Here is a 14,773-nt window from a genome sequence, read left to right as displayed (position 1 = left end):
ATGTCAAAGGCATACTCGGAGCAACAGACCCAATTTTTCTGCATGAGAAAGTGGGTGAGTCAGTGATCCCTGACAAAGGACCATGAATAGCTTATGGTGAAAGACTGCTATGAAATGGTGATCATAAAAGTACAATACAATGTTGTCAGTTCTGACAATATTTCCGTGACAAGTGCGTTTCCGTGTCTGCAGAGCTTGGCTGGCAAATGCAATCAGCATCCCTTGTCTGGCTCTTACAGTTGGAGTAGAACATTTCTGAGTGCTAGCCCACAGGGTATAGCATCAACCACCAGTTCTATTGCTTTCCCAGGATCGAGGTACTTCTCGGTAGCATCGCACAATAGGCAGTGTTTCATGGCATGAACTTGGCTTCTGTCAATTCCTTCAATGGTTTAGTCAAGGTGTCCAGAATGGGGATGCATCTTCTGCAGTATACACTTTCCTTCCAAGGAAACAGTGCATAGCTGTGTCTTTTGTTTTTTTAAACCATCTTTATTAGCATTTTCAAATACCTTTTACAGGATATCTTCCACAATAAAAACACAACACGTCCAGTCATTTACTACTATCATATTGCCCCTTCTGCACTTACAGGAGCAATATGCTCTTAAGGTGGTGAACTATAAAGAACAGTAATCTATAACATTGAAATAGCTAAACTTATAGTCATCAAATACAGGGTGCCCCGCGGTGACAGGTCCCAACCAGCCATTGTACGGTATTGAAGCTTCTTATATTCCCCACGTTTGTTGACCGTTATCGCCTTTTGTGAGACAATTTCCACTACCCAGGTTGTCGCTACATCCCCCAACTCCTCTATGGTGATTGCTCACCCCAACACAGGAGGTGCCATCCACCCCTTGGGTACTACAATATAGTTTCATGCCCCTCAACTTTTCATATGCACTAGCAAGCTATTTAGTGAGTCTTCCCAGCCTGCTGCTATAGGCTTCTTTCGCGGACCTTGTGCTCTTCCCGTCTTAGTGCTGTCACTTCCGCTCTCCCCCATTTAAGCGTCTCATTCCAGGCAGCACCCCAGCCTTCCAGTGCAAAGCTATCAGTCTGCTGATTATAAGCATCGCCAGGTCTATGAAGCACGTGGTGGCACCCAGGCCCATTTTTTCTTATATGATCCAAGCAGGCAAATGGCCATAGAGTGAAGGCCAGTACGACCCGTGAGGTCAGCTAATTCATTCGTAGCCACCAGCCACAGGTCGTGACCCATGGGACAGTTCCAAAACTTGTGAGCTACATCTGCCTCCATACATTGTGGGCAGTTCATAGAGGAGCCTGGAAAAAATCCTATGGAGCCTTGATTGGGTGAGGTAGACTCTGTGGAAGAGATAGTACTGAGTGTACTGTAATGCAGCATTCTGAGAGACCTTCCTCGGGTAGAGGTGTGGTCTATCCCATTCTTTCTGTGTGACCTCACGGCCTATACTCTCCTGTCGACACTGTGGAGCGGGAGAGGGGGGTCCTGTGTATGCTGAAAAAAAGCATGGGACAGACAGGTTATCAAATGGGGGCCAGCACCCACTGTGTGCAGGGCGTGTACTATCCGGTGAGTGGTAGGTTCTATTTCAGTGATCTGCAATAGCCTCCCAAGTTCAGTAGTCAGGTGCCCATGGGCTAAGAGCGCCCTTTCCTCACACAATTGTTCAAATGGAATCAGACCACCATCTTCAAACAAGTCACCCAGTGCGGACACCCCAGCTTCATCCCATATTGTTAACGCAGCCTCCCCAACCTGCTCTCAAAAGGAGGGTATGTATCCTATGCAGATGTCAAGTGCATAAGGGGGTATATCCGTCATGTGAATGAGGCTCTTCCAGTAACTGCTATGAGCTTCATGCAGCAGGTTGTTAGCCCAGTGGGGAGCCCTCCCCACATTAGGAAGGCCTCACCCACCGCTCTCTGTGCTCGTGCTGCCAGATCTATACCCATGCAAAAACCACAGTTGATGGACAGAATGCAGAACAATGTCATACATTCACCCAGTACAGAGATCTGGGCCTAAATCCATCGTTTTTTTGCACTCCACACCACCCCAGTTCAGACATGGCCATATGCAAATCAGTCTGACCCTGTGCCTCATGGGAACAGTCCAGCCCGAACTGCCAAGCCATGCCTTCCCTGAACCGGAAACAAGCTTCCGAGGACCGGTTTCTGGCATTCCAGCCGTCTTCAGCCCGGCTTGCTTGAATCCAGTGGTGTGGAGTGCATGGGACTCACGTCTGAGCATACCAATCCCACTCGGGGTGACAAATGCAAAAACCACAGTTGATGGACAGAATGCAGAAGAATGTCATACATTCACCCCAGTACAGAGATCTGGGCCTAAATCCATAGTTTTTTTGCACTCCACACCACCCCAGTTCAGACATGGCCATATGCAAATCAGTCTGACCCTGTGCCTCATATACCGAGTTCCTACAGATGGAGGCTCACCAACCAGTGGGCTGGCCATTGTAGTTGTGCAGCCAAATAATAATGCTCAAAGTTCGGAGCACCGAGGCCCCCTTCTCTACTAGGAGCTGTAATTTTTCAGTGCTACATGCCGCCTTCTTTTGTTCCACCAAAAGCTACTTATAGTACATGCAGCATGCAAAAAGTGCTACGGGGGATCATCACTGGTAGATTATGAAAGTAGTATAAGAGCCCAGGGAGTATTACCTCCTTCGAAACGGCCCTGTACAGATAGCGGAGCGTACACCAGAACACAATAGTGCGGCAATGGCTTTAGTAAGATCACAGTCTAGGGGGTCAGGAGTGGTGTGTCAGATTTAATGTCCAAATACCTGAATGTGTGCTGTTCCCAACGTAGGGGGTGGTCATTAACCACAAAGTTCTGCTGCTGCATTACTTCTCAGCCCAGTGCAAGCAGTAGGCACTATCTTGCTGCTAGGATGTTTATACTTGTGCCAAAGGCTCACAATTGGGCTGTATGAACAGTCAAATAGTGCCTCATGTAGAGTGTCAGAGCCACAAAGGGGACCAAGCGGGAATCTAACCGCTGTACACGTTGGGGGCACCCCATGGGAGCATGGTAGTATCCTGGGCTCTCAAGGTTAGTGGGGCCATCAGAGTGCTCCTGCCCCTGTGAAGTCAGTGTGGACCGACTTCACCCCCAGCCAGCCTTACCAGTGAGGGGGGTGGGCAAGAGGAGTCCTTAGTGTTAAGAAGGGGAAGGAGGAAACCGATGCAGTCACATTCAGGTCACACACCTGAATTCTTCTTGTTGGAGATTAAGACCCCATCACAGGGCTCATGCTCAGGGGCAATTGAACACCTGATCTTCAGGGTCAGAGGATCCTTTTCCCCTTCACACCGACCAGTGCACGCTGCCTCTATATGGCTTTGTCCTCCCAGTCGCAGCTGCCTTCACCTGTGAGTGTTACCGTGCCAGACCCTGGACCTCCGTGGAGTGATCGGTTTAGGAAAAGAGGTTTGAGGGGGAAACTGTCTGGCGTGTTGCCCCACGCCTCCCAGATCTAAGGACGACGTGTGCTGCAATTTCCGAGACCGGGCCTTCTGAAAAGTCTCTTCATACTAGGCCTCGGCAGACCATGGGCTGAAGCACATCTCACCCCTGGAACAGATGTTGCTGCAGGCCCACTCAACTCTGGGCTTCATACTGATCCAATCATCAGTAGGGCAACCCCCTACCCCTCGAGCATCTCTGCCCCCAGTCGGCGATAGTCGGGAAGCAAAGTCCTCTGCCCCCTGGGCGCCTTACCGCTGTTTAGGATGGTCTGGATGGCTACACCGGTTTCCGGGCACCTCTGCTTCCTCTGCAGTCGTTGGTGGGGCTCAGCAGCGCGGAATGGTGGCAGATGGCTCCGGATCATAGGTCGGAAGAGCAGAGTGGCTCTAAACTACGTCTGCCTTTTTGCCTTGGTTGGTCACACCCCCAGTACATAGATGTATCATTCAGTGCTAGATGGCTGTGCAGAAGATATGCTGCTTCTCTGGGACTTCAGACCCATCTTTGTCTGTGAAGACATATCTGAACAATGCCATCTTGCCCTGTATAAAAGCACATTTATGTTTGAGTATGGTCCGCCCAGGCTGTGATTATCTTTGTACCTCAGCTTTGATAAGAAAATCATCACTTACGTTCAAGACTCCTGCCAATCTAGCCAGGGTTATTCTTGTCATGTTCTACTTGATTCTTATAAGTCGCATGTGAGTGGAAAGCATGGCGATGTATCCATTATCCTAGGATGCTTGTTTCCAGTCCAGGGAGGACCTGGCCTGGCAGTTCGGGCTGGACTGTTCCCATGGGGCACAGGGTCAAGACTGATTTGCATATGGCTAGGTCCAAACTGGAATGGCATGGTGAGCAAAAAAATGATAGATTTAGGCCCGGATCTCTGTACTGGGGTGAATGTATGACATTGTTCTGCATTCTGTCCATCAATAGTTCTTTTTGCAGGTGTAATCCTTTATTGAATTACATGGATTACCACCATCTAGTTCAGCGAGGTGTTCAGCAGTGGTCGGCGAAAGATGCTGCCACCTTTTGATGGCATTTCGGCAGGGTGTTTTGTATATTTAAATTCCCATCGCACCTGCTTGCTTTGGCTTCTATGTGATGACCATTGGTGATTTAAAGTGGTGAGTCTGGTCACTTTCTCTTTGACAACATCGTCCTCCAGCTTGAGTGTAGATCTGAAACATATTCTGCAGTGTCACAGCGCTACTGGGTACACAGTTTTAAAAATTATTTTCAAAGATAACCAACCCTGCCCGCAATCCACTCCAACCAACCCAACTTGTTAGAGAATCATTTTCCACACTCCGGTTAACATAAATGTAACCAAGCATTATATGCAACAGGAGGCAACATAATGGCCAGGCACATGGTACAAGAGCAGGGTGTTCTAAGCTTGAGCATTCTAACAGGCACACACCACAATCCAACTGATGAGTGTAGTCATACCTTTGGACTCCTCATTGACAGGGAGAGGGTTGGCCAATAGATTGTGTCAATTCGCGTACCTAGGATAGTCAGTCATCCACTAATGTATGCAGTGCCAGGCAGGCCAGGAAAGGAGAGTGGTAAATTAATAGTTTGAAAAATGTTGCTAAAAAGGCAAATTTGTCTAACATAGGTGGTAAATATTGATTTAATTGTAAAAAGTCACATAAAAGAGTTGGGGTTATCTGGGGGAGTTCACCAGGTGGCATGGTGGCATGCAGGCTAGGTCTATAACGATATGTAAAAAATATACAATGTACGTATACAGGTTTTAATGCTGTTGTTTGCATAAATCTGCTTGCAAATACCACGTGGAGAGAGATGTTAGTTTGGTATTCGTAGGGAAACTGTGAGACCCTACCCTTGTAAAACCTTACAATTAATTTTATTGCAGGAAATCATTTTGGCCTTAATTATGAGGGCCAGCGAGTCTATGTGATAATGAAATAAAATTCGACACTGATAATTATCACTGAATCCGAGTTTTCCCTGTAAATGGAGCATAACTAGTAGATTTAGGTGCTTACTGTACAAAATCTGCATGTCCCGCTATTTATTATCCACCTACTTTCTAGTAAATACCGGAAGGCTTGACCAGCTGCAATTTACCTGGGGATAATTGTGAGGGTGCAGTGTTAACCACAATACTCATCAATACTCAAAATTCTGATACTGTGTAGTGACAGGAGTTACCACACATTTGTCAATTATCTGAGGAACTCATAATAGAAACCTTTGAATGTAGGTGTCTAAGTTAATGTATTTGTTATGAAACACATACTTCCTTTTATGTAGTAAAAGTTAGTTCGGGCATCCTTGGAGTGGTTCCCCTAACTTTTTCTCTTCAGACCCTCCTGATTTTGCTGACTTTGTTTTTGCTGGCCTTAGTATTCTGCACACTGTACCACTGCTGACCAGTGCTAAAGTGCTTGTTCTCTCTCCCTAAAGCATAGTAATATATGCTTATCCACAATTGGCATATTTAATTTACTTATGAGTCCCTAGTAATGTACACTACCTATGCCCATGGCCTGTAAATTAAATACTATTAGTGGGCCTGCAGAAGTGATTGTGCCACCCACCTAAGTCGCCTTTTAAACATGTCTAAGGCCTGCCATTGCGGAGCCTGCATGTGCAGTTTTAAACTGCTGTGTTGACCTGAGACGTTTAAACCAGCGTCTTCATAGTCCGACAGCAGAACCTATTCTGAAAGCTTTAGGAGCTAAACTTATTCCATCTTTTAACTATGGTCACCTGGTTTTTCCTGGTGCCTACAATAAGCTCCAGATGAACCTTTAAAACATTTCTGCCTACAAGAAGGTTCTAGTTCTCCCACGACAGGACAGGAGAGCCAGCGTAAGGCTGGAGCTGGGACTCACTCGTTCGAATATCACTTGTTCAGGGGATACATTAAAATACTATATTAGCACGTTACGCGCACTTCCATCTTCACTGAAAGCGCAAACTAAAACAATCTTTGAAGAGGAAGGCGCTCCCAGGCAGGTCCAGTTGGCAGCAGCTATATGTCTACTCGAAATAGAAGCCCAAAATTTGCACAATCAGGATATCCTGGTTACAGCCCGGAAAAAGACGGGGAGCACATAGGTCAAGAGAATATCCTTTGAAAGGGATCTGGAAAGCCTACACCATCAACCCAACCTCTTCACACTGGATGCCTCTTATATCCCGGGAAAACCGTAGCCCTACTTTGAGCAAGCTCTGTCAGCTCCGGCCCGTAAAAGAATCACATATATGAGACTTCTAGTGCTGCCCATCGTGGACTTTAATCCTTCTTGGGCTCGCCTAGACAATTTAGTCACCTGCCGTCTCTGCAGTTACTATCGAGAATCTTGGCTCCATCTATTGTGCTGCTGCCAAAAGTTAGCCAGTGAGCGGCACCGCCTGATACTCCCAATTTGCAGGTCTCACAGCCTTAGTTGATGCAGAGAAGCATCAGAATTGTGCTTCTCTGTTAACACAGTGCAAACCCTGGCCCAACTAGGGAATTTTATTGATGCACTTTGGGCCGCACTGACACAAAAAATTAAAGACAAAAGAAGTTCTCAGTCGGCCATCAAACAAGAGTGACTATGATTAAACATCTCCAAAAAGTTCGAAGCACCAGCACTGTAGTTTCAGCTTGGATAATAGTTTTTAAGGTTTTATTTTATGCTTAGTTTTTTTCCAAACCCTGTGAGTTTTAACCTCTTTACTTTTCTCTTTTATAGTAAACTGTAATGATATCATATTGTAACAATTTTAATGAATTGAACAATAAAGTACTTGCACTTGCACCTGGCAAGTTAAACCTCTTGACTGGCCCAAACATTCCTTTTTATTACAAGTAAGTCACCCCTAGGGTAGGCCCTAGACAGGTAGGGTGCAATGTATTTAAAAACGTACATGTCCTGGTAGTGAAAAACTTGTACATTAGTTTTTCAATAATGCATGGCCTATATCTACCATAGGATAACATTAGGATTATCTTATTAATTTTTGTCTAAGCAGAATTTCCAAATGGGGAGATCATGTTTTGTGTCTCTGGAATCGAATTTAAAATCTTAACTTATGGTGAAGTCAGATTTTAAATTACAATTCTGAAAATCACACTTTTAGAAAGTGCCCATTTTTTGCCATAACCATTTGGTGCCTGCAGCCTGTCTTTCAATACAGCTGGGTGTAGTTGGCAGAGTGGATTTGTGTATTTTACCTAGACAGTCACACACAATGGAAGCTTAGGTGTGACTTGATGGGCCATCCTGGCAGAATGGGAAGGAGGAGCTGGATAGGCTGTATCCTGTCCCCACACAGGCTGCAGTCCCCCCTGTAATGAATCTGATCCGGAGCCAGGGAAGGGAGGGAGGACATCTGTGGTCTTCAAAGGCATCTCTTTGAAGTCTCTACACTTCAAAGGCACCACTGAGTATAAGTACTGGACATCAAACACCACTGCTTCAGCACATTTGTGTACATGTGGATACTCTGCCAGCAAGAAGGACTGCTGTTCTGCTGAAAGGACTGCCACTCTGCTGGTCTTCTGATTTGCTGTGCAGACCTGCTGGCTGCTCTTGCTTGGGGAATAAGGACTGGACCTGCATCTCTTGACCCTAGAACCAAGAGTGACTCCAAGGACTTGTTGGTTGGCCTTCTGATCAGGATCCTCAGTGACATAACAGGCTTCCAACAACCTTGCATCTGCACCTGGATTCTGCCACAGGGCCGGTCCTAGAACTCCTGGGGCCCCGGGCGAAAGAGAAGATGTGAGGCGCCTCTAATTTGCATATATCTTCCAGTCTCAGCCGGCATGACTCGCAGGTGGAGGATCTCGCGGGAGTTCGGAAGGGGGGGTGGAGAACAGGAAGCAGGCAGCCTCCCTCCCCTCCCCTCCCCTAAGCCAATCATAATGCTGCAATGGCAGCGTTGTGATTGATCAGGACGCCGACCAGCCAGGCGCCTATGGGGAGGCCATTTTCCCCATGTAGGCTGCATTGCAGCCTACATAGAGAAAGGCCAGAGTGCACATGACTGGTTTGGCCGAACAGTCAGTGCCCTTAGCAGTTGGCAAGGCAATCCTCTCCTGCCCTAAAACAGACCCGCCCGCCCCCCAACGAAACACTTCTGCTTTCTCGCAGTGTTAGAAGCAGAAACATAAAATGGTCGTTTTAGCATTTTGTGTTTCTGCTTTTGCGAGAAAGTAGTGAGGCGTCGCTCCTCCGCCCTAGTGAAGGAGCCGCCCTTGGTAACATCACAAGAAGTGACATCATAGAAAGTGACATTGCCGGACTATTGATCTTATTTGGCATCCCTGAAGAGACCTAACGTGGATATCAGTAACATGGACAAAAAGGTAAATATACAAATGAAATAAGTCCATATATTTTAAAACTGTTAAATGGATTACATTTGTCTCATTAGATGGAAAAGCTAGGTGCAGGTCTCACAAAGATGTATATTATTGATCACCGGAGTTTCATGACATTTTTGTTGTTGCCGAAAATTCCTGGAGACCAGGAAGGAGGCAGCAAGTGCTTTTAGAAACATAATATATTCGCAAACATGACCCAAAGTCAGCGCTCAATGCTATCTCACAGTTTGCACCGCCCTAGAGCCTCCCTGCTCAAGGGTCCTGTGACCTCAATGACAGAGTCACTGTTGCTCTGGGGTGTGCTGCTTCATAGGCCTGCCCAAAAGACTTGCGGTGGGCTTCAATAAGGATTGTGGTAGACAGGCCTTCAAGGTTAACCCACACTTGCCACTGCTAGGGTTCACCTGCTGGTGCTAAGACACCAGGGCTTTTAAGGCCGTGCGGGTCCTTCCAAGGTCTAGCATGGAAATGTGCTCCCTCAGGGAGATTGGTCTGGTGGACTGGTCATGAAGGCTGAACCTGGCTCCCCAGTTCCAAATTCGGCAGCTCTGACCATAGTGCCACATCCTCTCTCCACTGAACACCATATTACCCCACTGAGAGAAACTCGCACTGCCTTCAACTACAACCCAATTGTGCCCCGCTACTAGCACCTAGAGGCGACTCATTTCAAATTACACACTAGACAAGAGCAATATGCTGCCTAAAAAAAAGTGACAACATTCTGGAAAAAGCAAACACTCATAAGGAATGTAAGATTAATTAAAGCATGTGAAATGTAAGCAGGAACAACATGGTTACCTTAATTCTTTAGCACTTATTCAGAAATGAATGAGTGCTTTTGCATGAAAAGTTAAGGCCATGACTACAGGGCCGGAACGGACCTGCTTCAATGCCCATTCAATATATCCTTACAAAACAAAAGCAATATGGTTTAAAAAGACCACATTTGTGAATACAGAGCAGCGGTATGCACTTTATTTTCCAGTCAGCCCATCAAGGAGGTATTGCAGTACATCCAGAAATGGTGCACTTCCCCACCTGGGGAAAACAATGCTGTTTAGGAAAGACAAGAAAACAAAAGTAGCACTTCACTGGTAAACTCTGTGTAGTGGCACTAATGTGATTTGGGTGTGAATAAAATCAATCTGGCCCCTTTTCGACCCACTCTGTCTTGCTTTAGTTATTTTTTACAGTTTTAATTTTTTATTTATCTCTTTCCCAAGGCTGCACTTTGGAAGTGAAAAATGTCACAAAAAAGATGACCTTTCCAGCAAAAAAGTTTTGTCTTTTTTGGATTCATTTCACAGGGGAACGAATAAAGGAAAGGAAAAGAAAGAGGGAGTAGTGGCTACAAGGCACTGGGAAGGGGGCCCCCACACCCTGACCTTGCAGATTTCTATAGTGATTAGAGGCCCAGGGAAAGGGGGCCCAACACACCTGGACCTTGCAGCTTGCTCTAGTGCTTTGAGGCCCAGGGAAAGGGGGCCCCCTCCCCTGGGCCTGAAGCATTAACAAGGCCTTTCTTAAAACACTGCCCCAGCATCAGTTTCTCTGGCTGCTCCCTCCTCCCCTCACCCACTGCTCCTAACCTGTGTCCAGCTGGTCCTGGAAACAAAGGGGCCTTCTGTCACCTAGCAACAAAATGCAGACAGGGAATGGCTGGTACTTAAGAGAGGTGTTGCCTCGCCCCTGACACTCTGAGCCCTAATTGCTGGACTTGCCGCTTTGACTTTCCCACTCTGTTTGTCCCTCCCCCCACCCCTGCACCCCCAGGAATGCCACCACGAGGTCGTCGACACCAGACATCTCTGATGTGTATTGTAATGTGTGGTGAGGGGGCCCTGGTGGAGCAGGGGGGCCCCTGCCTCTCACCTGAGCGCGAGGCCCTGGGTGGCTGCCCATACTGCCGATGCCTAGCGCCGGCCCTGCTCTGCCATATGTGAGTCTACTCTGCCAAGTGGTGACCTCCCAGTCCTGGACCATTGGAAGTGGGTCTAAGGGGTTTACCAGCAGAAATTATGCTGAGTGGCACATCCTGTAGCTGAACCGATGCATCTCCTCGGCTGAGCGTTGCTGCTGTTACATGGATTAGGCCTCGCGCGGAAGGTCCATATCATCCTTGCATCTTTGTAACCGATACATCGCTGACAGCGCATCTCTGACCCAAGTCCTCACATCCCTTGTTGACGGCAGCTCAACGGCAAGAACGGCCTCCACATTGCAGCAACGCGACTCATCGGAACCGACACATCGGCCGAGCTGGGTGTCCTTTACGTCTGGACTTCACATTGAAAGCCCCCGTCGATGTGATCCTTGATGATGACGCAACAGGATCTTGCATTGCAGCCTCCCCCCATCTGGGAACAGACACATTGCTTTGGCTGCGTGCCATTTACTCGCCACAGATCCACACAACACTCCTCAGCCAGGATTTAAGGTACTTTTCTCAGCGGCCTAACCTGGTCCCAGCAGTAGGCCTGCACTACATCGCAGTCAGTCTGTCTTTGTCCAAGCCCAGAACAACTAGGTATCCCTTTTTGACTCTCTATGCTCTTTGCGCTATTTTACGTTCAAACTTTAAAAATCAATATCTCTGGTTCTACTACTTGTATTTTTGTCATTTTTGTCTTTTTTATTTATGAATATATACTCCATTTTGTTAGCCCTGGTGTGAGATCTTTTTGTGTGGGGATTTCACTGTTTTACTGTTTGAAGTGTTGCACAAATACTTTACACATTGCCTTGAAGATAAGCCTGGGTGCGCCGTGGCAAGTTACCACAGGGTGAACACAGGTTACTTTGATTTGGGATTTGCTGGTGCCTTACCCTGATTAGGATTGTGGTTGCTGCTTGACCAGGGCTCACACCCAATTCAACGAGCAACCCTATTTTTAACAGTAAACATATGTTTTTAATTTAAAAATGTGAACTGTTCCTTACAACCTATAATTGTGAAGTAAATAGTGCCCTTCTTTTGCTAAATGGATCAAAATTATTTGAAGCAAATGAAATTTGAAATAAAAAAATCAAACAGATGCTTGTGGAAACAATTAATTTGGAATAAATATTGAATATTCAAACTAAACCCAGACTTGGCAAAACTTGACAAGGCAAAGAGAAGGTCAAATCCTTCTCCTCAATAAGCGATTTAAACAAAAACAGACAGCTCATAGTTTGACAAGACCAATCCTCAAAGCAGGCAATCATCCACTTAATGGCTGAAACATCATCATGTACAGCTTTAGGAAGAGGGAAGCCCATAATGGAAACAATGGATCACACATGATCTGCAGACTTGGAATCCATAAAAATATAGAACACCAGTGCTTGAACCTCATCAGGACTGAAAAGAAACAGCAGTGTATTGTTGAGAACAACAGTCCTGTAGGTTAACTCAGTTAAAAAAAAACACCCCATGAAATTCAAAACACATAAATATCATGGAGTATTAAAATATCATATTGATTAAAACCAGCCACCAAGATGGGCAGGCTACGAATTAACATTTAAGCAAGTATATAAACTTGTTTAATGGGGATAGGTGCCTAGGTGCAATTTAAAGTGCATAAGTGTATTTAAAAAATATATCGCTTCCTAATATTAAAAGCCACTCACAAAGGTTAGAATCACATAGCAGATGTCAGGTAATCCTAAACATTGCAGGAATACGAGCCCATCATTGTAATGGTTCAATTTCGACTCAAGCAGAATAAGAGTGACGAAAGAAACCTCAGAGCTGAACACAAAGTGCAAAACTGTATAAAGTGACTAGTGCTGTGCATAGAAACATTATCACAGCAGCAAAGGTGTAAATCCTTCTGCCTGGCCCCTGACAGTGGAAAAGTAAATTTAAAATGCAATATACAGAGCCTGAAAAGTGTAAGATAATGGCGCTGAGCGGGATTTGTGATCCATCCCAAATAGGGCTCATTCAGCCACATGCATCAACAGAAGGAATTGCGATTCCTAAATAGCGATTTTTAAGGAATCGCTCTTTAGGAATCGAAAAAAAGCCTATGCATGTAGGAATCGCTATAAAAATTGCGATTCCTACACATTCCTTAATTGCTACTCGCAAATTGCGAGTCGCAATTAAGGAATGCTGTCCCCTCCAGGACCATAGGAATGAATTGGAGATTGCATGAGCAATTTGCGAGTACCAGTAGGTACTTGGAAATTGCTCATGCAATTTCAAGGGTACAAGGGTGTCAAAATGACACCCTGTTGCACCCCTGAAATTGATTTGTGCACATATGTTACATTCTGAGAATCTGCCCGTTTGCGACCGGTTTTTAGCTTGATGCATGTGGCTGTATATTCCTTGTCATTGACACTAATGAATATTTGACTAGCGTTCCACAGACTGGGCCTTCTCTAGACATAAGTTCATACAATGGTCCAAATAGCGTTGCTTGACCTGGTCTTTATATTCTGAGCCAATTATAAGAGGATTACTCTAAATCATTTTTGAAGGCCTATTGGCTTAAATGATTCCCTCAGGTATGAAAGCCAGGGTATCTGGTCTGCCCTGTTAAGGGACAAACAATCAGTAATGCAAGTTCTGACAAGGCCAGCCTCAGGTGTTCCCCAAACTATAATACACAATAACAGTGAGGCAAGCCCAATCAGATCCTCCAGATATGGCAACCCGAGTTCCTCTTGGCATATGAATGTAGAAGAACCCCCAGCAACTGTCAATAATCTACAAATAAAACAATTTCAGCTAGTTGGAGGATGTCGGGGTTGCAACAGCCCCACAGCCCAGCGCCATAGACCCCACAAAAGAGATCCATTTGTTTTTGTAACTACACAGCATTTCCACAGTTGGTTTGTTTTTCAGCTTATGTGCAAATCTGAATATGGACTCAACATTCCTATTAAAGTGCTGTGTTCTTGATGTTAAAAGTGCAGTCCAGCTCAAAAAAGGTACTAAGAAGAATCTATAGATAATTAAAAGTTTTTACCTTTTGCTAAATTAATATCTCCTGTAACAAAGTGTTTGGACTTCATATTTGGACGGCCACAGGTCATTCTGTAGGATTTTGGATAATTTGCTCGAAGGTCCAAACCATTCATGTAAGCTAGAAACAAATCCAGAAAGGACTGGAGGCCATTTGCTGCGCTGGCAACAAGCAGTACTTCATCAGCATATAACAAAATGGGAATTTTCCATTAGGTGTTTGTTAATATCATTTATATAGAGCAGGAAGAGAAGAGGAGCCAAGATGCACCCTTGACCCATCAGAACTGAGAACAAAGAGGAATGTAGTGTTGCGAACAACAGTCCTATAGGTGCTAAGGTGACGGAACACAAAAACTAGCAAGCCCCCTTTCCATAGAAACCCAAAATCATCACTCTCACAAAACAACTCAGTGTCGATTCCTCACCTTGGATCTTGGCAGAGACTACGGGGCAGATTTACAAGCCCCTTGCGCCACTTTTGCGTCATTTTTTTCATGTTAAAAATGACACAATAGTGGCGTGAGGGGCTTGTAAATCTGCCCCTACGTGTTCCAACACCTACAAATGACTCATTCTTGAATAGTCTTACAATTGTACTTCCTCAGGGACTCACAAAAGCACTAGGCCTGTGTTCAGAAGCTGAGAGAGTTAAATATACCTCTAGCTAGCCTAAATGCAATTCGTATTCTATCACTCTCACTGCATCATATTCTCCTGCAAGGTATGCAGAAAGTATCAGGTGGGGACAAGCATTCTATATACAGAGACCATTTGCTATTACAGACATCTAATATGCATGAATAGCGTCCAGCCTTTTTATTTTTACAGCAGACACCTATTCTCTACGAATAAAACCATACAGAGGAGTCTTTGTTGTTTTTAGCGCACTTTTTTGATTGTCACTAGCAGACTTTCTCTGCTTCCACGCTTTCACATACTGTCTTGGTTTGTTGTTTTGGAC

Source organism: Lissotriton vulgaris, chromosome 3_1, assembly GCF_964263255.1.
Source record: "Lissotriton vulgaris chromosome 3_1, aLisVul1.2, whole genome shotgun sequence".
Classification (NCBI taxonomy): Eukaryota; Metazoa; Chordata; class Amphibia; order Caudata; family Salamandridae; genus Lissotriton; species Lissotriton vulgaris.
The sequence above is the reverse complement of the archived record's forward strand: the minus strand, read 5'-3'. Positions refer to the sequence as shown.